Source organism: Hyla sarda, chromosome 3 (assembly GCF_029499605.1).
Source record: "Hyla sarda isolate aHylSar1 chromosome 3, aHylSar1.hap1, whole genome shotgun sequence".
In the NCBI taxonomy this organism is placed as follows: domain Eukaryota; kingdom Metazoa; phylum Chordata; class Amphibia; order Anura; family Hylidae; genus Hyla; species Hyla sarda.
Genome location: NC_079191.1, coordinates 66225898 through 66248861, shown reverse-complemented (window position 1 = coordinate 66248861; position 22964 = coordinate 66225898). Strand labels below are relative to the sequence as shown.

General features: G+C 43.9%; 1 long non-coding RNA gene across 1 annotated transcript in view; it reads right to left on the bottom strand.

The window, feature by feature from the left end:
- Positions 1-22964, bottom strand: part of LOC130361372 (uncharacterized) — a 68016-nt gene that overhangs the window by 209 nt on the left and 44843 nt on the right. The gene's annotated exons all lie outside the window — the stretch shown is intronic.

Genomic DNA, 22964 nt, shown 5'->3' with positions numbered 1-22964 from the left:
TGGAGACACAGATTGTAGACACAGATATACCCCTTTACACTGCTTGTCTAATTTACACTCTTGCTCAGAATTTACTAAGGTTGTGCACACTTGATAAATCTTGTGCAAATATAGAAACGCCCCCCCCCCCTCGCTCTACCGTGCACTCCTTCTCTACCTCACAGGAAAAGTAGATGTAGGGATTTTGTTCTATTGCTTTGAGGCCAGGATTCCATGAGGTTTTTTGTCTATCTGCAAAAACGCCAGAAAAACTGTCCCAGCTTTTTCCTGCATTTTGTCAGTTTTTCTTGCGTTTTTTTCTTGCGTTCTTGCTGGTGTGTGGAAACCAAAAATGTACTAAACTTTATGTTTTTTTTTCTTCTAAATTTAGATACGTGAATGTGGATGACTACGTCAGATTTGGTGGATTGCGACGATGAACAGCGTTTTTTTTTTAATGTCAATAAAAGGGTTAATGAGGGCTGTGGGGGAGTGTTTTTTAAAAATAGTTTTTTCAATGTGTCGTGTTTTTTATAATTGAATTTTCAGGCTTAGTAGTGGAAAGCATCCTTTAGATGGAATCCATTACCAAGCCGGGGCTTAGCGTAAGCCACAAAATCAGTTAGCACTAACCCCCAATTATTATCTCAGTACCCACCACCACAGGGTTCTGGGAAGAGACGGTACTAACAAGCCTCAAAAATGGGCTCCTGGGCTTAGGCAGTAACAAGCTGGCGTTATTTAGGCTGGGGAGGGCCAGTAACAATGGTCCTCGCCCACCCTGGGAATGTCAGGCTGTTGCTGCTTGGTGGGTATCTGGCTGACACTGAAATAATAAGGGAACCACACACGTTTTTAAAATTTATGTATTTATTAAAAAAAATAAAAACGCATAGGGTTCCCCCTATTTTCAGTATCAGCCAGATACCAACCAAGCAGCAACAGCCTGACGTTACCAGGGTGGGCGAGGACCATTGTTACTGGCCCTCCCCAGCTTAAATAACACCAGCCTGTTACCGCCTAGGCCCAGAAGCACCATTTTTGACACTCCGGGCCTGTTGGTACCGGCTCTTCCCGGCACCCCTGTGGCGGTGGGTACCGGGGTAATAATTGGAGGTTAGCGCTAGCTGATTTTGGAGTTAATGCTAAGCCCCGGCTTAGTAATGGATTCCATCTATAAGACAGCTTCCACTACTAACCCTGAAAATTCTATAAAAAAAAACACGACACATTGAAAAAAATTTTTTATTTAAAAAAACACTCCCCCACAGCCCTCGTTAACCATTTTATTGAAATAAAAAAAACGCTGGTCATCGTCGCAGTCCACCGAATCGGACGTAGTCCTCTGCATTCACATATCTGAAATGATAAGAAAAGAAAAACAAGAAATATGGGTTAATAATTTTTTTGCGCTCTCCCCTGGGAAGAGTGCACATAATGCAGTGTGTTCCTAAACAGGGAGCCTCCAATTGTTGCTAAACTACATCATGGTGGGCTGTAGTTAAGCAACAGCTGGAGTCTCCCTGTTTGGGAACACACTGCCAGAAAGGCTCTGTTCCCATTATGCAAAGATCAAGTCTCTGCCCATGGACTACTACTCCTATCATGGGAAAGATTCTCTCCCATGATGGGAGTAGTTGTAGTACCGCAGCACTGCTGAGGGATGGCACTTGCACATGTCCCGGCTGTGGGAATTTTAGGACTACTACTCCCATCATGGACATACTCTGCCTATGATGGGAGTTTTAGTCCAGGGGCTGAGGTGCAGATCACATCGGGTCATTCTGCAGAGACCTGCTGATATCCGCATTTAAGTGAACAAGTCGGCGGTACATGCAGCTACACTGCGCTCCACGCCGGCTTGTATATACACTTTCATAATTCAGAATCCCCGCCGGGAGAGGGGGCTCTGATTGGTCAATAGCTATTCACCAATTAGAGCTGCAGTGTTCCGGCGGCGGGGATTATGAATTATGAAAGTGTATATACAAGCCGGCAGGCAGCGCGGTGTAGATGCCTGTACCGCCGGCTTGCCTAGTTAATAAATGCGGATCGCAGCGGATCTACAGAGAATGATCTGCTGCGATCCGCATTTATTAAGTTAACAAGCCGGTGGTACATGCAGCTACACTGCGCTGCAGGTAGCGGGCGATGGTTGATATGCACCGCAGCGGGTGGGAGAAAGGCTGTAGGACGCTCCTCTGGTTGAGCTCCACAGTCTATTTAAGCGGTGTAGAAACTGTGTCCCCGTCCACCTGAGGGAGGGTAGAGGGAATGGAATGAGAGGGAGCGGCCTGCAAAGCAGAAAACTGTGTCCCTGTACGGAGGGTCACATTCCGCTACAGGGCACAGTTTTCTTCATTACACCGGCTCCTATATACACTGTCACATTTCATAATCAGGAGACGGGAGCTCTGATTGGTCAATAGCTATTCACCAATCAGAGCTCCCTTCTCCCCGTGGCGGGGATTATGAAATGTGACAGTGTATATAGGAGCCGGCGGGCAGTACATTGTAGACGCATGTACCGCCGACTTTTTTACTTAAATGCGGATCGCAGCGGGTCTCTGCAGAATGACCCGATGCGATCTGCACCTCAGCTCTGGGACTATAAATCCCATCATGAGCAGAGTCTGTCCATGATGGGAGTAGTAGTCCTAAAAGTCCCGCAGCTGGGAGATATGCAAGTGCCATCCCTCAAAGCTGCAGTACTATAACTACTCCCATCATGGGACAGATTTTGTGCCAGGATAGAAGTAGTAGTCCAAGGGCAGAGGTGCAGATCGCAGCAGGCCATTCTCTGGAGATCCGCTGCGATCCGCATTTATTAACTATACAAGCCAGCGGTACATACGGCTACACTGAGCTGCACGCCGGCCCCTATATACAGCTCTTAATTATATATTATTACTTAATTATAATTCATAATCCACGCCGAGAGAGGGCAGCTCTGATTGGTGAATAGCTATTGACCAATCAGAGCTCCCGTCCCCCTGCGGCGGGGATTAGGAATTATGACAGTGTATACAGGAGCGGCAGGCAGCGCAGTGTAGCCGCATATACCACCGGCGGATCGCAGCGGGTCTCTGCAGAATGACTCGGTGGGATCTGCACCTCAGCTCCTGTACTACATCTCCCATCATGGGCAGAGTCTGTCCATGATGGGAGTAGCAGTCCTTACTGTGCCAAAATAGACACTTTGGTACGTGTCCTCTGAGGTGATGTATATTTGCGCAAGAGAATGCCGTTTGCACATTTTTTTGCGCAAAAAAAAAACAACGCAGTTAGTAAATTCGATTCTACAGTAGAAAATGCTCTATGGCAAACTTAACCGTAGACAAGGCGATGAAGAATTCTATCAATATATATATATTTAAAAAGAAGCAAAAAAAAAAAAAACTTGCGCATATTTTTGCGCTAAAAGATAGACACAAAACAGCTCTATATACAATGATACAGTCCACCCACCGTTTGTAATAATTTGGAACAGTGCGTTGTAAGTTTTTTATGTTTAAAAAAAATACTGTTATCATAAGGAGGATTGTTCAATAAAATTTGAATTGTACTCTTAATATTTGATAACATGAGAATTATACTGACTTTTATTTACAACAATTATTTACAGTAAATGAGAAAAGTATCATTTGCATATAAATTTGGAACAGGGTGTTGTTAAAATAGATAGTGTTTGTCTACAACAGTAAATTTAGATAACAACCAGAACACATTTTAATACCAATCAATGCAAAAATCTGCACAATCCCATAGGGTTAGTTATATCTTCTTGTAATTGTTTAAATTAAGTATTTATTATTATTATTTTAATGTATATTGTGGCTCAGACAGATATGTAAATGATTACAAGTTTGGTCTGATTATACACTAGGTCTGTTAGAAAGAAGCTGCTGGCCACTAAAAAAGGCTCTCAGAAGCTACTTATGGGAAGTGTACCTCTTGGTTATAGATCGGTGACTGCTAGACTTGCTTCTATCACTCATTTTGAGCATATGACTTTGGACTGGGAGAATCAGGATGGTGGTTTCAATGAAATGCCAGCCAACTAGGTTTTTACTGGCCAAACTATTAGGGGCAAAAATTCTGCAGGACACCTTATGGAACCTACATATGCTTCCATGACCAACCGCATCTCATATGTATCATGACTAAAGGTGCCAAATAGGGTACTAGAACCTCCTTATTCTTTTCTCTAAACTTATTCTTTTATTATAATCACTTATGTCATCATTACATTTAAACATGAAGTTTAATTCAATTCCAACAACTTGATGCATTATTTTTTTTTTCAAACGAGTGTAGGACAACTCCTAGTCTCCGAATAACAATTAAATTCATTTAAAAAAAAATTAAATGAACATGGACCTGCGATAAGTTTCCCTTCAATGTTCTCATATACTCCAAAGAGGATGAAGTAAAAGAGGCAGCCATAACATGGGTATAAAATTGCTAAAAAAGTTAAAGTTTCTATGCTTGAGATAGGGGAGACTATGCATATTGCAACTTTTGCAAAAAATAAAAAAGCCCTAACAAATAAATGATGGAATCTCAGCTATTATTTGCTAAAATTGAAAGCAAAAAGAAAAATTATGAGGGGGGGGGGGGGGGGGGGAGGCTATTTTGGGACCGTATGAGACAAAAAAAAGTAGCTTTTTGAGCAATATGTTTTGCATCAGATCAAAACAGCACCCTGGAAACAACTAAAAATCTAAAGCACAGTAGGATGCAAAGCCTGAAAACCTGCTGCAGTCAACAGGAAACCTACAACTTCAGAGAACATTTATTTTTTAAAGGGGTACTCCAAAAGAAAAAAAAATCATCTGGTGCCAGAAAGTTAAACAGATTTGTAAATTTCAGGATCAATTCTATGTTCAGAGGACGGGTGCCTCAATGGGGGCTAAATCTTCCCCGTCGGTGGCTAATATTTTTGTTCACTGGTGGCAAATGCAATACATATTCTGCGACAATAACCCATTTTTCTCCCATATCGTTTGGTATGGGAGATACGTGGATGATGTCATTATTATTTGGTCGTCCTCTGAGCATGATGCATCCCTTTTTGTTGATTATGTTAACAATAACCCTCATAATCTATTTTTCACTTCCACCTGGCACAAGTCCTTCACTCCTTTTCTTGTCATTTTACACGAAATGAAACAGGAACGTGTTCATACCTCTACATACAGAAAGTCCACAGCTGGTAACACCATCCTGCGAGCAGAGTCTTGTCACTCCTAAATCTAAACCCCCATTTTCTAATTCCCTGTCAAAACCTACATTTGTAACAACTTATAGGGCCTCATTTACTAAGAGTTTTGGGTTTTTACTAGTGGGAAAAGTTGTTTCAGACATGCAGGATTCCTCTCTATTCACTATTGGGAAAAGTCGGGAACATTTTCTGACCAGCTTTTTCTAGGTCGATATTTCCAGCCATTTACCCACAGGATTTTCTGTAAATTCCATAGTAAATTGGTCGGGTTGTGAAACCATGCCCTTTTTTGGCCGACCACGCCCCCTTTGCGACAGACAAAGCCCCTTTTTCGGGTTAGTCGGATTTTTCAGGAGCACACTGTCGCACACTAGCGCAGACATGTCTCAGACAAAATAACCAGACAAAAACTGGTCGGTTTCAGCTTAGTAAATGAGGCTCGTAGTCTGGAATTCAATAATATTAACCCCTTCCCGACCTATGACATACCTGTACGTCATGAGTGGGATGTGTTCCCGACCCATGACGTACCAGGTACGTCATGAACATTTTTGCCGCTACTCGCGGCATCCCGCAGCGCCCGGTAAGACGGTGGCTATCACTGATAGCCAGCCATCTTACCATGCGACCACGGGGGGTTTCATCCCCCACCCCCCCCAGCGATCGCTGCTATCAGCTAGTCAAATCTGACTAGCTGATAGCAGCGTTTTGCTATCAGAATACTTAGCAGCGCGGTGTGTATGTCCCGATCACGGAGATCGGGACACACACCGCTCTGCTAAGTGTCCCTTACCTATCCCTCGGCGTCACTTACCCGGCCATGCAGTGTCCCGAGCGGTCCCGGCGCGAGCGACGTCCTCCAGGCGGTCCCGGGGGTGGTGCGTCCCAGCGGTGAGTTTGCAGCAGCAGGGCGGCATCTTCATTGGCAGCAGTGAGATCGCCGTAAAGCGATCTCACCACTGCCTCTGGGAGTTTCAAAACTGCAACTCCCAGCATGCCCAGACAGCCTTTGGCTTTCTGTGCATGCTGAGAGTTGCAGTTTTGCAACATCTGGAGGTCCACAGTTTGGATACCACTGTATAATGGTCTCCAATCTGTGCTCTTCCCGATGTTGCAAAACTACAAATCTTAGCATGCTCAATCTGTACAGGCATGCTGGGAGTTGTACTTCTGTAACATCTGGAAGAGCACATATTGGAGACCATTATACAGTGGTCTCTACAAACTGTGGACCTCCAGATGTTGCAAAACTACAACTCCCAGCATACCAGACTGCCCAAGCATGCTGGAAGTTGTAGTTCGGCAATATCTGATCCTTCAGATATTGCCAAACTACAACTTCCAGCATGCCTGGGCAGTCTGGGCATGCTGGGAGTTGTAGTTTTGCAACAACTGGAGGCACACTGGTTTGGAAACACTAAGTTAAGTAATAAGCTTTCAAGTGTTTTGCAACCAGTGTGCCTTCAGATGTTAGATAACTACAACCCCCAGCATGCACGGACAGCCAAAGTGCATGCTGGGAGTTGTAGCAGTATGCCTCTAGCTGTTGCATAACTACAAGTCCCAGCATGCCCTTCTGCTGTAACTGCATGCTGAGATTTGTAGTTTTTGCAACAGCTGAAGGCACACTGGTTGCGAAACACCAGTTTGTTATCTAACTCCGTGTTTCGCAACCAGTGTGCCTCCAGCTGTTGCAAAACTACAACTCCCAGCATGCCAAAGGGCATGCTCAGAGTTGTAGTTTTGCAACAGCTGGATGTTTGCCCCCCCTCCCCCCAATGTGAATGTACAGGGTACACTCACATGGGCGGAGGTTTACAGTGAGTGCCGCAAGTTTGAGATGGCGCAAATTTTGCACTGCAGCTCAAGCTCCCAGCGGCAAACTTGCTGTGAACCTCTGCCCGTGTGACTGTACCCTAAAAACAATACACTACACTTACACTAACCTAAAATAAAAAGTAAAAAACACTACATATACACATACCCCTACACAGCCCCCCTCCCCAATAAAAATGAAAAATGTCTGGTACGCTACTGTTTCCAAAACGGAGCCTCCAGCTGTTGCAAAACAACAACTCCCAGTATTGCCGGACAGCCATTGACTGTCCAGGCATGCTGGGAGTTTTGCAACAGCTGGAGGCACCCTGTTTGGAAATCACTGGCATAGAATACCCCTATGTCAACCCCTATGCAAACCCCTAATTTAGGCCTCAAATGTGCATCGCGCTCTCTCACTTTGGAGCCCTGTCGTATTTCAGGGCAACAGTTTTGGGACACATATGGGGTATGTCCGTACTCGGGAGAAATGGCCTTACAAATATTGGGGGGCTTTTTCTTATTTAACCCCTATGAAAAGGTGAAGTTGGGGTCTACACCAGCATGTTAGTGTATAAAAATTAAATTTTTTACACTGAAATGCTGGTGTTGCCGCATACTTTTCATTTTCACAAGAGGTAAAAGGGAAAAAAGACCCTCAAAATTTGTAATGCAATTTCTACCGAGTACGGAGATACCCCATATGTGGGCGCAAAGTGCTCTGGGGGTGCACAACAAGGCCCAGAAGGGAGAGTGCACCATGTACATTTGAGGTGATTTGCACAGGGGTGGCTGATTGTTACAGCAGTTCTGACATAAACGCAAAACAATAAATATCCATATGTGACCCCATTTTGGAAACTACACCCCTCATGGAATTTAATAAGGGGTACAGTGAGCATTTACACCCCACTGGTGTATGACAGATTTTTGGAACAGTGGGCTGTGAAAATGAAAAATACAATTTTTCATTTGCACAGTCCACTGTTTCAAATATCTGTCAAACGCCAGTGGGGTGTAACTGCTCACTGTACCCCTTATTAAATTCCATGAGGGGTGTAGTTTCTAAAATGGGGTCACATGTGGGGGGGTCCACTGTTCTGGCACCATAGGGGCTTCCTAAATGGGACATGCCCCCCAAAAACCCTTTCAGAAAAACTCACTCTCCAAAATCCCATTGTCGCTCCTTCCCTTCTGAGCCCTCTACTGCGTCCGCCGAACACTTTACATACACATATGAGATGTTTACTTACTTGAGAGAAATTGGGATACAAATTTTAGGCTGATTTCTCTCCTTTTACCCCTTGTAAAAATTCAAAAATTGGGTCTACAAGAACATGCGAGTGTAAAAAATGAAGATTTTGAATTTTCTCCTTCACTTTGCTGCTATTCCTGTGAAACACCTAAAGGGTTAAAACACTTACTGAATGTCATTTTGAATACTTTGGGGGTGCAGTTTTTTATAATGGGGTCATTTATGGGGTATTTCTAATATGAAGACCCTTAAAATCCACTTCCAACCTGAACTGGTCCCTGAAAAAGTACGATTTTGAAAATCTTGAGAAAAATTGGAAAATTGCTGCGGAATTTTGAAGCCCTCTGATGTCTTCCAAAAGTAAAAACACGTAAATTTTTTGATGCAAACATAAAGTAGACATAATGGGGGACATTTCCTAATCTAGTCTATTCTGGGTATGCTTATAGACCAGCGTATGTTGTAGTCTCCTGTCTATTGTGCTCCTAATTTATCAAAGGTCTCACAGCCCTTGATAAATTCTGTGCTCAGACTTCATGGTCTACAGCTTAAACTGCATTTAGACCTGCTCCAACATGGTCTGACATTTCAGCGTATTTTGGGCAGATGCGACTTGTCGCACAAAAGTCGCACTTGATAAATTCAGCACCAATGCATTTTCCAATGCATTTCTGTCTAAAATAGACTAGAATGCATCATGTTCTAAAAATCCTCTACAGCAAAAGTCGCAGAAAAGTCGCACATATTTAGACTGCGACTTTCTGTGAGACAAATATAGACAGGAAAAACCAGTCTAAATCCTTTGATAAATCTCCCCCATTGTATATGTGAATCATTATGTAATTTATTTGGAATATCCATTTTTCTTACAAGCAGAGTTTCAAAGTTAGAAAAATGCAACATTTTCAAAATTTTCATGAAATTTTTAGATTTTTTTTTACCAAGAAATGATGCAAATATCAGTGAAATTTTACCAATAACATAAAGTAGAATATGTCACGAAAAAACTATCTCGGAATCAGAATGATAAGTAAAAGCATCCCAGAGTTATTAATGTTTAAAGTAACAGTGGTCAGATGTTCAAAAAATGCCCAGGTCCTGAAGGTGAAAATGGGCTGGGTCATGAAGGGGTTAAACATATCATAAATACATTTTTACCAATTTTATGTCAGGACACAATTTTGAATAAATATCTAAAGAATGGTATAAATTTTTCCAGTAGACGGGCCCCAAATTTAGGCAATCTTCTATCTCCTAGTGCTTTACCCCCTCTACCCTCTGCTAGTTCTCGCCCATCGAGGCTCAAACTAAAAGGATTTCTCAAATGCGGTTTATCCAGGTGCGTTGTATTTGAACATCCCGTTAAGACCTCTATGATACAGGTTCCGCATTCGAAACCTGTTCTCATCAAACATTTTATCAATTGTGAGTCTACTTATGTAGTGTATAAAATAGATTGTAATAGCTGCCACATTTCTTACATTGTCTGTACTAAAAGACCATTAAAAAAGCGAATTCAAGAACACTTGAGAGGCATTAACGGTATTTCTTATACTAACGCATTAAATGTATCAAAACACTTTAAAAATGTTCATGGCGGCAATGTCTCAGATTTTTCATTTTCAGGTATTGAAATTGTGTTTTTACCAGATAGGGGAGGTGATCGTTTAAATTTGTTACATAACAGAGAAATCTTTTGGATCTATTCCTTACACACTTTTCTACCGCATGGTCTGAATTTAAAGTCAGACGTTATTCTGCATTATTCATGGTTTTTGCCCCTCTGTGTCATTTTTTGACAGGCATGTTAAATTATAGCTGTTATGGTTGCACGTTTTTGTCTGTATTTAGTTTTCCTATTCATACGGGTAAAAGAAATGATTTTATGCTGACGATTTTTGTATTGAAACTAGATATTGTTCTATGCTGTATTTGCCTGTACTCGTGGTATTCAGCTGAAGGGTATTTGCAAGCTTTGGAACCTATGGGGTTAATCCCAGGTTAGTGGTTTCCACTCACCTGTTCCATTTGCACGGCTAGATATATTCTCCTCCCTTCAGCTCTCCACCATGCATATGATGAAAGGTCACATGACCTGAAACGCGTCATGCCTGGCACTTATCGCAAGGATTTTATCTACATGTCTTATTGAAGTCTCTCCATGTCAATGCTTTTAACATGATGAAAATAAAGGTGAAGTTTCTTATCCGCTGGCATCTATCTGCTTTCTTCTTCTAAACTTGGAGGATTACTTTGCCGTGCGGTGACCGGGTGAGCAGACAACCTGTTTGCTAGATTTGTAAATTACTTCTATTTAAAAATCTTAATCCTACTGGTACTTCTTCATCTGTTATATGCTCCACAGGAAGTTCTTTTCTTTTTGAATTTCCTTTCTGTCTGACCACAGTGCTCTCTGCTGACACCTCTGTACATTTTAGGAACTGTCCAGAGTAGAAGAAAATCCCCATAGCAAACCTCTTCTGTTCTGGACAGTTCCTGACATGGACAGAGGTGTCAGCAGAGAGCACTGTGGTCAGACAGAAAAGAAAATTCAAAAAGAACTGCCTGTGGATCATACAGCAGCTGATAAGTACTGGAAGGATTAAGATTTTTTAATAGAAGTAATCTAGAAATCTGTTTAACTTTCTGGCACCAGTACATTTAAAAAAAGTTTTTTCAGTGGAGTACCCCTTTAAGTCAATGATCTCAGACATATCAGTCTTTGTGTTATAGAAAAATAAAACCCTGGAAAGACTTTCTCTATTTGTTGTATTGAACAGAGAATAGAATATGAGTGCAAATTGAAGTTGTGCAATGTCTTCAGCATTTTGGCTTTATATTTCTAATATGCTTCGGGCTCTGATACTGGCCAGAAATTTGGAGACATGTAAAAATAAAGGAAATTACTGATAACAAGAGTTCGGGCAGGCCAGATTATTATCTTATTGTTGTGCATTCACTAAGTTTCTTTTTGGACACTTCTCTTTTCAGTCTAGTGGGGAGTGTGATAAACAGGTAGAACCATAGGGAGCGCCGGACTGGTTACAGCAGTGGTCTCAAAACTGTGGCCCTTCAGATATTGCAAAATGACAACTCCCAGCATGTCCGGACAGCCATTGGGGGATGGAAATGTAAATTACAATCATTCAACAATAGCACAAGTCATTATTTAGTAGCAATATGTTGTAATATAAGCTTTAATCACATAAAATAAAATAATAATAAAAAAATGATAAAAAGCATGCTAGGGTGATAAAATAACAATAGACACTATGATTGGACAAAACAGATGCACTATATCCTTGCTGAATCCAGCGTTGCCGCATCATACCTCAATGCCGCCTTTAGTTTCTTCCTTACAGCACTCATGTGCCTGAACACCCTACAGCCAATCAAAGGTCTTAGTGATTTGGAGCCAACTAGGGCTAAGGCCAGTGATTGGCTGTAGCATGTCTGGGGAATCATCAGAGTACTACACAAAGCATGTCATGCAGGAAAGTACACGGGGGGGGGGGGGGGGGGGAGATCCAGTGTGTGTGTGTGTGTGGGGGGGAATTACTGTATACAAAGATTCACAGAAACAAAACACATGTACACTGCATTGTACAGTGTATACTTTTTACAATAGTCACCTATTAGTGGCATGTCTTACTGTACCTATAAAGTGGGATATATTGCAGCTTTTCATAGTCTTTTTATTTCTGCAATTCATTATATAGGAATTTTTTTTTAATTCATGAAAGCATAGTTTTAAATCAGTGTGTAAAGGTTTCTGCAGTAATATCAGGAAGTATTACTTTACTGAGAGAGTAGTGGATGCATGGAATAGCCTTTCTGCAGAAGTGGTCGCTGCAAATACAGTGAAGGTGTTTAAGCATGTATAGGATAGGTATAAGGCTATCCTTCATATGAGATAGGGATAGGTATAAGACTATCCTTCATATAAGATAGTGATAGGTATAAGGTTATCCTTCATATAAAGTAGAGATAGGTATAAGGCTATCCTTCATATAAGATAGGGATAGGTATAAGGCTATCCTTCATATAAGATAGGGATAGGTATAAGGCTATCCTTCATTTAAGATAGGGATAGGTATAAGGTTATTCTTCATATAAGATAGGGATAGGTATAAGACTATCCTTCATATAAGATAGGGATAGGTATAAGGCTATCCTTCATATAAGACAGGGATAGGTATAAGGTTATCCTTCATATAAGACAGGGATAGGTATAAGACTATCCTTCATATAAGATAGGGATAGGTATAAATCTATCCTTCATATAAGATAGTGATAGGTATAAGACTATCCTTCATATAAGACAGGGATAGGTATAAGGTTATCCTTCAGATAAGATAGGGATAGGTATATGGCTATCTTTCAAATAAGATAGGGATAGGTATATGGCTATCCTTATATAAAATAGAGATAGGTATAAGGCTATCCTTCATATAAGATAGGGATAGGCAGAAGGCTATCCTTCATATAAGATAGGTGTTACGCCGAGCGCTCCGGGTCCCCGCTCCTCCCCGGAGCGCTCGCTACACTCTCGCTATTGCAGCGCTCCGGTCAGATCCACTGACCCGGTGCGCTGCGATCCTGCCTCCAGCCGGGATGCGATTCGCGATGCGGGTGGCGCCCGCTCGCGATGCGCACCCCGGCTCCAGTACCTGACTCGCTCTCCGTCGGTCCTGTCCCGGCGCGCGCGGCCCCGCTCCCTAGGGTGCGCGCGCGCCGGGTCTCTGCGATTTAAAGGGCCACTGCGCCGCTGATTGGCGCAGTGGTTCTAATTAGTGTGTTCACCTGTGCACTCCCTATGTATACCTCACTTCCCCTGCACTCCCTCGCCGGATCTTGTTGCCATTGTGCCAGTGAAAGCGTTTCCTTGTGTGTTCCTAGCCTGTGTTCCAGACCTCCTGCCGTTGCCCCTGATTACGATCCTTGCTGCCTGCCCCGACCTTCTGCTACGTCCGACCTTGCTTCTGTCTACTCCCTTGTACCGCGCCTATCTTCAGCAGTCAGAGAGGTTGAGCCGTTGCTAGTGGATACGACCTGGTCACTACCGCCGCAGCAAGACCATCCTGCTTTGCGGCGGGCTCTGGTGAACACCAGTAGTGACTTAGAACCGGTCCACTAGCACGGTCCACGCCAATCCCTCTCTGGCACAGAGGATCCACCTCCTGCCAGCCGGCATCGTGACAGTAGATCCGGCCATGGATCCCGCTGAAGTTCCTCTGCCAGTTGTCGCCGACCTCACCACGGTGGTCGCCCAGCAGTCACAACAGATAGCGCAACAAGGCCACCAGCTGTCTCAACTGACCGTGATGCTACAGCAGCTACTACCTCAGCTTCAGCAATCATCTCCTCCGCCAGCTCCTGCACCTCCTCCGCAGCGAGTGGGCGCTTCAGGCCTACGACTATCCTTGCCGGATAAATTTGATGGGGACTCTAAATTTTGCCGTGGCTTTCTTTCGCAATGTTCCCTGCACTTGGAGATGATGTCGGACCAGTTTCCTACTGAAAGGTCTAAGGTGGCTTTCGTAGTCAGCCTTCTGTCTGGAAAAGCTCTGTCATGGGCCACACCGCTCTGGGACCGCAATGACCCCGTCACTGCCTCTGTACACTCCTTCTTCTCGGAAATTCGAAGTGTCTTTGAGGAACCTGCCCGAGCCTCTTCTGCTGAGACTGCCCTGTTGAACCTGGTCCAGGGTAATTCTTCCGTTGGCGAGTACGCCGTACAATTCCGTACTCTTGCTTCAGAACTATCCTGGAATAATGAGGCCCTCTGCGCGACCTTTAAAAAAGGCCTATCCAGCAACATTAAAGATGTTCTGGCCGCACGAGAAATCCCTGCTAACCTACATGAACTCATTCATCTAGCCACTCGCATTGACATGCGTTTTTCCGAAAGGCGTCAGGAGCTCCGCCAGGATATAGACTTTGTTCGCACGAGGCGTTTTTTCTCCCCGGCTCCTCTCTCCTCTGGTCCCCTGCAATCCGTTCCTGTGCCTCCCGCCGTGGAGGCTATGCAAGTTGACCGGTCTCGCCTGACACCTCAAGAGAGGACACGACGCCGCATGGAGAATCTCTGCCTGTACTGTGCCGGTACCGAACACTTCCTGAAGGATTGTCCTATCCGTCCTCCCCGCCTGGAAAGACGTACGCTGACTCCGCACAAAGGTGAGACAGTCCTTGATGTCAACTCTGCTTCTCCACGTCTTACTGTGCCTGTGCGGATATCTGCCTCTACCTTCTCCTTCTCTACTATGGCCTTCTTGGATTCCGGATCTGCAGGAAATTTTATCTTGGCCTCTCTCATCAACAGGTTCAACATCCCGGTGACCAGTCTCGCCAGACCCCTCTACATCAATTGTGTTAACAATGAAAGATTGGACTGTACCATACGTTTCCGCACGGAGCCCCTCCTAATGTGCATCGGACCTCATCACGAAAAAATTGAGCTTTTGGTCCTCCCCAATTGCACTTCTGAAATTCTCCTTGGACTACCCTGGCTTCAACACCATTCCCCAACCCTGGATTGGTCCACAGGGGAGATCAAGAGTTGAGGTACCTCTTGTTTCAAGGACTGCCTTAAACCGGTTCCCAGTACTCCCTGCCGTGACCCTGTGGTTCCCCCTGTAACCGGTCTCCCTAAGGCCTATATGGACTTTGCTGATGTATTTTGCAAAAAACAAGCTGAGACTCTACCTCCTCACAGGCCTTATGACTGTCCTATTGACCTCCTCCCGGGCACTACTCCACCCCGGGGCAGAATTTATCCTCTGTCCGCCCCAGAGACTCTTGCTATGTCTGAGTACATCCAGGAAAATTTAAAAAAGGGCTTTATCCGCAAATCCTCCTCTCCTGCCGGAGCTGGATTTTTCTTTGTGTCCAAAAAAGATGGCTCCCTACGTCCTTGCATTGACTACCGCGGTCTTAATAAAATCACGGTAAAGAACCGCTATCCTCTACCTCTTATCTCTGAACTCTTTGATCGCCTCCAAGGTGCCCACATCTTTACCAAACTGGACTTAAGAGGTGCTTATAATCTCATCCGCATCAGGGAGGGGGATGAATGGAAAACGGCATTTAACACTAGAGATGGACACTTTGAGTATCTGGTCATGCCCTTTGGCCTGTGCAACGCCCCTGCCGTCTTCCAAGACTTTGTTAATGAAATTTTTCGTGATCTCTTATATTCCTGTGTTGTTGTGTATCTGGACGATATTCTGATTTTTTCTGCTAACCTAGAAGAACACCGCCAACATGTCCGCATGGTTCTTCAGAGACTTCGTGACAATCAACTTTATGCCAAAATGGAGAAATGTCTGTTTGAATGTCAATCTCTTCCTTTCCTAGGATACTTGGTCTCTGGCCGGGGACTACAAATGGATCCAGACAAACTCTCTGCCGTCTTAGATTGGCCACGCCCCTCCGGACTCCGTGCTATCCAACGTTTTTTGGGGTTCGCCAATTATTACAGACAATTTATTCCTCATTTTTCCTCCATTGTGGCTCCTATCGTGGCTTTAACCAAAAAGAATGCCAATCCTAAGTCATGGCCTCCTCAAGCGGAAGACGCCTTTAAACGGCTCAAGGCTGCCTTTTCTTCTGCTCCCGTGCTCTCCAGACCTGACCCTTCTAAACCCTTCCTACTGGAGGTTGATGCCTCCTCAGTAGGAGCTGGAGCGGTTCTTCTACAAAAAAATTCTTCCGGGCATGCTGTTACTTGTGGTTTTTTTTCTAGGACCTTTTCTCCGGCGGAGAGGAACTACTCCATCGGGGATCGAGAGCTACTGGCCATTAAATTAGCACTTGAGGAATGGAGGCATCTGCTGGAGGGATCAAAATTTCCAGTTATTATTTACACCGATCACAAGAATCTCTCCTATCTCCAGTCTGCAAAACGGCTGAATCCTCGCCAGGCCAGGTGGTCTCTGTTCTTTGCCCGGTTTAATTTTGAAATTCACTTTCGCCCTGCCGATAAGAACATTAGGGCCGATGCTCTCTCTCGTTCCTCGGACGCCTCAGAAGTAGAGCTCTCTCCGCAACACATCATTCCTCCTGACTGCCTGATCTCCACTTCTCCAGCCTCCATCAGGCAAACTCCTCCAGGGAAGACCTTCGTCTCTCCACGCCAACGCCTCGAAATCCTCAAATGGGGTCACTCCTCCCATCTCGCAGGCCATGCGGGCATCAAGAAATCCGTGCAACTCATCTCTCGTTTCTATTGGTGGCCGACTCTGGAGACGGATGTTGTTGATTTTGTGCGAGCCTGCACTGTCTGTGCCCGGGATAAGACTCCTCGCCAGAAGCCCGCTGGTCTTCTTCATCCTCTGCCTGTCCCCGAACAGCCTTGGTCTCTGATTGGTATGGACTTTATTACAGACTTACCCCCATCCCGTGGCAACACTGTTGTTTGGGTGGTCGTTGATCGATTTTCCAAGATGGCACATTTTATTCCTCTTCCTGGTCTTCCTTCAGCGCCTCAGTTGGCAAAACAATTTTTTGTACACATTTTTCGTCTTCACGGGTTGCCCACGCAGATCGTCTCGGATAGAGGCGTCCAATTCGTGTCAAAATTCTGGAGGGCTCTCTGTAAACAACTCAAGATTAAATTAAACTTTTCTTCTGCTTATCATCCTCAGTCCAATGGGCAAGTAGAAAGAGTTAACCAGGTCCTGGGTGATTATTTACGGCATTTTGTTTCCTCCCGCCAGGATGACTGGGCAGATCTTCTACCATGGGCCGAATTCTCGTATAACTTCAGAGTCTCTGAGTCTTCTTCCAAATCCCCATTTTTCGTGGTGTACGGCCGTCACCCTCTTCCCCCCCTCCCTACTCCCTTGCCCTCTGGTTTGCCCGCTGTGGATGAAATAACTCGTGATCTTTCCACCATATGGAAAGAGACCCAAAATTCTCTCTTACAGGCTTCATCACGCATGAAGAAGTTTGCTGATAAGAAAAGAAGAGCTCCCCCCATTTTTTCTCCCGGAGACAAGGTATGGCTCTCCGCTAAATATGTCCGCTTCCGTGTTCCCAGCTACAAATTGGGACCACGCTATCTTGGTCCTTTCAAAATTTTGTGCCAGATTAATCCTGTCTCTTACAAACTTCTTCTTCCTCCTTCTCTTCGTATTCTTAATGCCTTTCACGTTTCTCTTCTTAAACCACTCATCATCAACCGTTTCTCTCCCAAACTTGTTTCTCCAACTCCTGTTTCCGGCTCCTCGGACATCTTCTCCGTAAAGGAGATACTGGCCTCCAAGAAGGTAAGAGGGAAAACCTTTTTTTTGGTCGATTGGGAGGGCTGTGGTCCTGAAGAGAGATCCTGGGAACCTGAGGAAAATATCCTAGACAAAAGTCTGGTCCTCAGGTTCTCAGGCTCCAAGAAGAGGGGGAGACCCAAGGGGGGGGGTACTGTTACGCCGAGCGCTCCGGGTCCCCGCTCCTCCCCGGAGCGCTCGCTACACTCTCGCTATTGCAGCGCTCCGGTCAGATCCACTGACCCGGTGCGCTGCGATCCTGCCTCCAGCCGGGATGCGATTCGCGATGCGGGTGGCGCCCGCTCGCGATGCGCACCCCGGCTCCCGTACCTGACTCGCTCTCCGTCGGTCCTGTCCCGTGATAGCTGCCTGTGGATCATACAGCAGCTGATAAGTACTGGAAGGATTAAGATTTTTTAATAGAAGTAATCTACAAATCTGTTTAACTTTCTGGCACCACTACATTTAAAAAAAGTTTTTCAGTGGAGTACCCCCTTAAGTCAATGATCTCAGACATATCTGTCTTTGTGTTATAAAAAAATATAGCTATCACGCCCCCTCCCATTGGCTTGCATTGAGGGGCGGAGCGTGACGTCACACGGGGGCGGGGGCGTGACGTCATACGCCACCTGCCCTGCGGTCGACCGTAATCAGACCCGAAGCGAACACGCTCCGAGGACAGATTGCAAACGGGGTGCCGCGTGCAAGATCACGGGGGTCCCCAGCGGCGGGACCCCCGCGATCAGGCATCTTATCCCCTATCCTTTGGATAGGGGATAAGATGTGTAAGCACCGGAGTACCCCTTTAATTTTCTGATTTGACTTTCAGTTATCTGATCCATGACAAATCTTTCTGCCTGCTGATTTTGTACCACGCTACTCTTCTGGTTTGACCCTTGCTTGCCCTGTCATTGATTTGATCCTGCTTGTGTATTATACTGCCCTCTCAGTTTTGGCTTGCTTCTGATTAACCCCTTGTCTGCTGTTCTGGTACTCTATCTGCCCATGTGTTGCCAAACTGGTCTGTTTAACTTCCCTGACACCTTGTGCACTTAGCCCAGTGCAGGAACCATCACAAAGCTAGGGGCTGCCGTTTACAGCAAATCATCCAAGTAGGTAGAAACGGTGGTTGGGGATAAGTTTCAGCTTTGCACTGCTCTCCGGACGTGACACAGGGAGCTTGTTCTTCTACGCATTTCCTAGGAGGCATATATTAGGAGATCCTCCTGACAGTTATCTTCAATATAGGTTTTTAGCATTATGCGAACGGTTTCTAACAATGCCTTCACTGACCTTCATAAACATAAAAAATACGTTCTGGTCTCCGGTTTACAGTATAAGGATTACACATTAGCTCTGACATGGCTTAAATTGCTGTTGGTGTTTCGGATAATATCCTTTTCTCTTCCAAAGGCCAAAGCATTAAAAAACGTAACACTTTAGACCTTCAGTACATTTCTGTTGTTAAGAAACATAAAAGTACAAATACTGCCGAACATTTTTCCTTTACCTCTGGGATTCGTATTTGAAAAAGCCGTGTTTGCTCGGTTGTTTGGCAGTGCTACCTTAACACAACATCTGCAAGTCCTTTAAAGAGCTGAAGCATTTTACTGTTATTCTACCATATAAACATAACTAGGCTGCCCTGCAATTTTCTGCGTTTCGGGCTTTCTGTATGACACCATGGGTCTGTCAATCAGAATATTATTTTATTTTCACCCCCTTTCATCCACTCTGCATTTTGATGCAAGCCGCCAACAGCATTTAATGATTCTGCCTTCGGACCAACACAATATCCCCGTTTTTTGGACAACGATTAATACGGCTCATGTCACACTTCAATCTCACTAACAAGCAAGAGCACAAATCATTGTTGGAATTTTATGGGTGAATACTTATAATAGCATTTCCTGTCAATAAAGCTGAAAGGCTCGAACCATTCCAAGTCTTAAAATTATAATGGATCTTTTTCCCCTCAAGAGATGAATAAGCCAAACATTCTACATTACTATACTTACCTCATGAATACAATGGCTTGAAACTTGAGGGGGAACGCGTTTCAAATTGTTGTCTCTGGGTTCTCTCTGAGGATCTCATTTTAACACGAATGGAATTTTATTTTATTTTTAACCTTATTATTCTTTGAATGGATTTTGGGTTGTTTTCATTTTAATGTGTAAAATATTTAATAAAAAAAAGTGTTTTAATAGTTGTTGTTCTAGAAGGAAGTACAATAATGAATTTTCATATAGCTTATTGGAGTAGCTCCTATATTGCCTTAATCTACAGGGTGGGCCATTTATATGGATACACCTTAATAAAATGGGAATGGTTGGTGATATTAACTTCCTGTTTGTGGCACATTAGTATATGTGAGGGGGAAACTTTTCAAGATGGGTGGTGACCATAGCGGCCATTTTGAAGTCGGCCATTTTGAATCCAACTTTAGTTTTTTCAATAAGAAAAGGGTCATGTGACACATCAAACCTATTGGGAATTTCACAAGAAAAACAATGATGTGCTTGGTTTTAACGCACCATCTTGCTGGAAAAACTACGGAACGTGCCAGCTTGAGTGCATAAAGAGGGAAACACATCATCATGTAGCAATTTCGCATATCCAATGGCCTACATGATGATGTGTTTCCCTCTTTATGCACTGAAGCTGGCACGTTCCCTGAGTTGTTCCAGCAAGATGGTGCACCACCACATTATGGGTGTCAGGTCCGAGCATTCCTAGATGAACAGTTTCCTGGAAAGTGGATTGGTCGTCGTGGGCCAGTTGAATGGCTCCCAAGGTCTCCCGATCTGACCCCCTTAGACTTTTATCTTTGGGGTCATCTGAAGGCAATTGTCTATGCTGTGAAGATGTGCAGCACCTGAAACTACGGATACTGGAAGCCTGTGCTAGCATTTCTCCTGCGGTGTTGCTGTCAGTGTGTGAAGAGTGGGAGAAGAGGGTTGCATTGACAATCCAACACAATGGGCAGCACATTGAACACATTTTATAAGTGGTCAGAAACTTGTAAATAACTCATGAAAGAATAAAGTTACGTTAAAACCAAGCACATCATTGTTTTTCTTGTGAAATTCCCAATATGTTTAATGTGTCACATGACCCTCTTCCTATTGAAAAAAAAAGTTGGATTCAAAATTGTGAACTTCAAAATGCCCGCCATGGTCACCACCCGTCTTGAAAAGTTTCCTCCCTCACATATACTAATGTGCCACAAACAGGAAGTTAATATCACCAACCATTCCCATTTTACTAAGGTGTATCCATATAAATGGCCCACCCTGTATAATAAGGGCACTTGGAACTCTTGGTTAAAGGGTATTAATACTATGCAGAAGAGCCGTTATGAGCCTTTACTAGTAATATAAATTCTGATTTAATGTTACATTCCTTTAATTCATGACGACTATAGTAATTTAGATTATAATTATCGTTTCAATGATATGAACAAATTATGACCAATCCCATGCAGAATATGACGATGAATATGGCACCTTAGTACTATCTATAGTGATTACAATACCCCAGCGATATTATGGATTATAATAATATTTATTAGCTGTTAACCCATTTGGGGTATTTAACCTCATATATGTTTATTGCACGTATAAAACTATTAAGGTCTATTTGGTATATGGAAATTAATAATGCAGTGCAATTGATGAATATACACATACAAATATATGACTGTCCCCCCTATGTTGCCAGGTGTTAATTACTATTGGTAATCTCAAATTGGGTTAGCGGTGTTTCTTGCTGTGCAGTCGTGCGATAACATATAGTGGTTGAATCGTGTAATACAGTCTTGACAACTATAGCTATGTGTGAACAAAATGTAATGAAGGAAGAGATCGGCTAAGTGCCGGTGCATATGCTTTCGCGCAGCTCCTTGGTTTAGTGGCTGTAACTAACTAAGTACTTGCGCACGTCTCTTTGCGCATTTGGACTGCGCATGCGCCCGAATCAGACGTTCGGGAGTCTATCAGTTAGCGCAGGAGAAACGGCGCACATACGTGGACGCCTCCGGCACCAATAAGGAGTCTAGAAGTATGAATGGATTCTGCTGGTTGGTCAAGAATGCTGTCAATCAAGTGAATATAGCAAGATGCATCCTGGTATAAATCCTATTGGCCAGGAGGTGATCAATCAATATTTTGCATGGGATTTTGACCAATTAGATGTCATGATTATACAGGAAGTGACATGTTTCGATGATGTCAGAGACAGGAGGTTATATAAACCCCTGCAAGGCTTGTTTGCATGCCAGTTGCCTCTTAGCCCTTGATAAAGCCATAGCCTGTGGCGAAACGTCGGGTGGGCGGGCAATGTGTTAGAATTTTTATTGTCTCACACTTGTAGATTGTGGACTGCAGCCACAATCTATCTTTTCAATTTAATTAAGATAGCATGCAGTGTCATGCCAATCAATGGACTATGGGTCAATATGTGTGAGGTTATTTTAATCTTGGCTCAATAAACGTTAAGTTTTATATCGGGTGGGAAATATAGGGTCTAAGTGATCGCTTAGCGGTCAAACGTAAATAATGATGTGTCACATGACCCCCTTCCTATTGAAAAAAAAAGTTGGATTCAAAATGGTGAACTTCAAAATGACCGCCATGGTCACCACCCGTCTTGAAAAGTTTCCCCCCCTCACATATACTAATGTGCCACAAACAAGAAGTTAATATCACCAACCAACCATGGCCCACCCTGTATAATAAGGGCACTTGGAACTCTTAGTTAAGGGGTATTCCGGTGTTTTTGGTTCTTTAAATGTAAGACAGGGTCAGCAAAGTTAGTTTAGTTATTAATATACTGCACTTTTGACCTTCTGAAGTTAAGGTTGTTCTTCTCTGTCTAAGTCCACTCTGATGACACCTGTCTTGGGAAACGCCCAGTTTAGAAGCAAATCCCCATAGCAAACCTCTTCTAAACTGGGCCTTTCCCGAGACAGGCGTCATCAGAGAGGATTTAGACAGAAAAGAACAACCTTAACTTCAGAAGGTCATAAGTACTGAAAGGATTAAGATTTTTTAATAGAAGTAATTTACAAATCTGTTTACCTTTCTGGAGCCAGTTGATATATATAAAAAAGTTTTTTCCAGGAATACCCCTTTAATTTGGGCAAATACAATATTGAGCCCCGAAAAGCAACTGTGGTAGAGAATATATTTTGGCCACTAGGCCTTAAACTAAGATGAGCATTCCTGTTCTGTAAAGATCACTTTCTAGCAGTGTCGTCCTTATCATCAAAGACAGGAGTAAAGGGAAAGGTGACACCAGTAGACGGATAACAAAAGTATGCAATAGCTGTTGCACACAGATCAGCCTCCCCCTCCCTGTAGGCCACTGAAAAGGCCACTGAGAATGCCCAGTAACGTTTCCAATTCACATGAATTAGACAGGT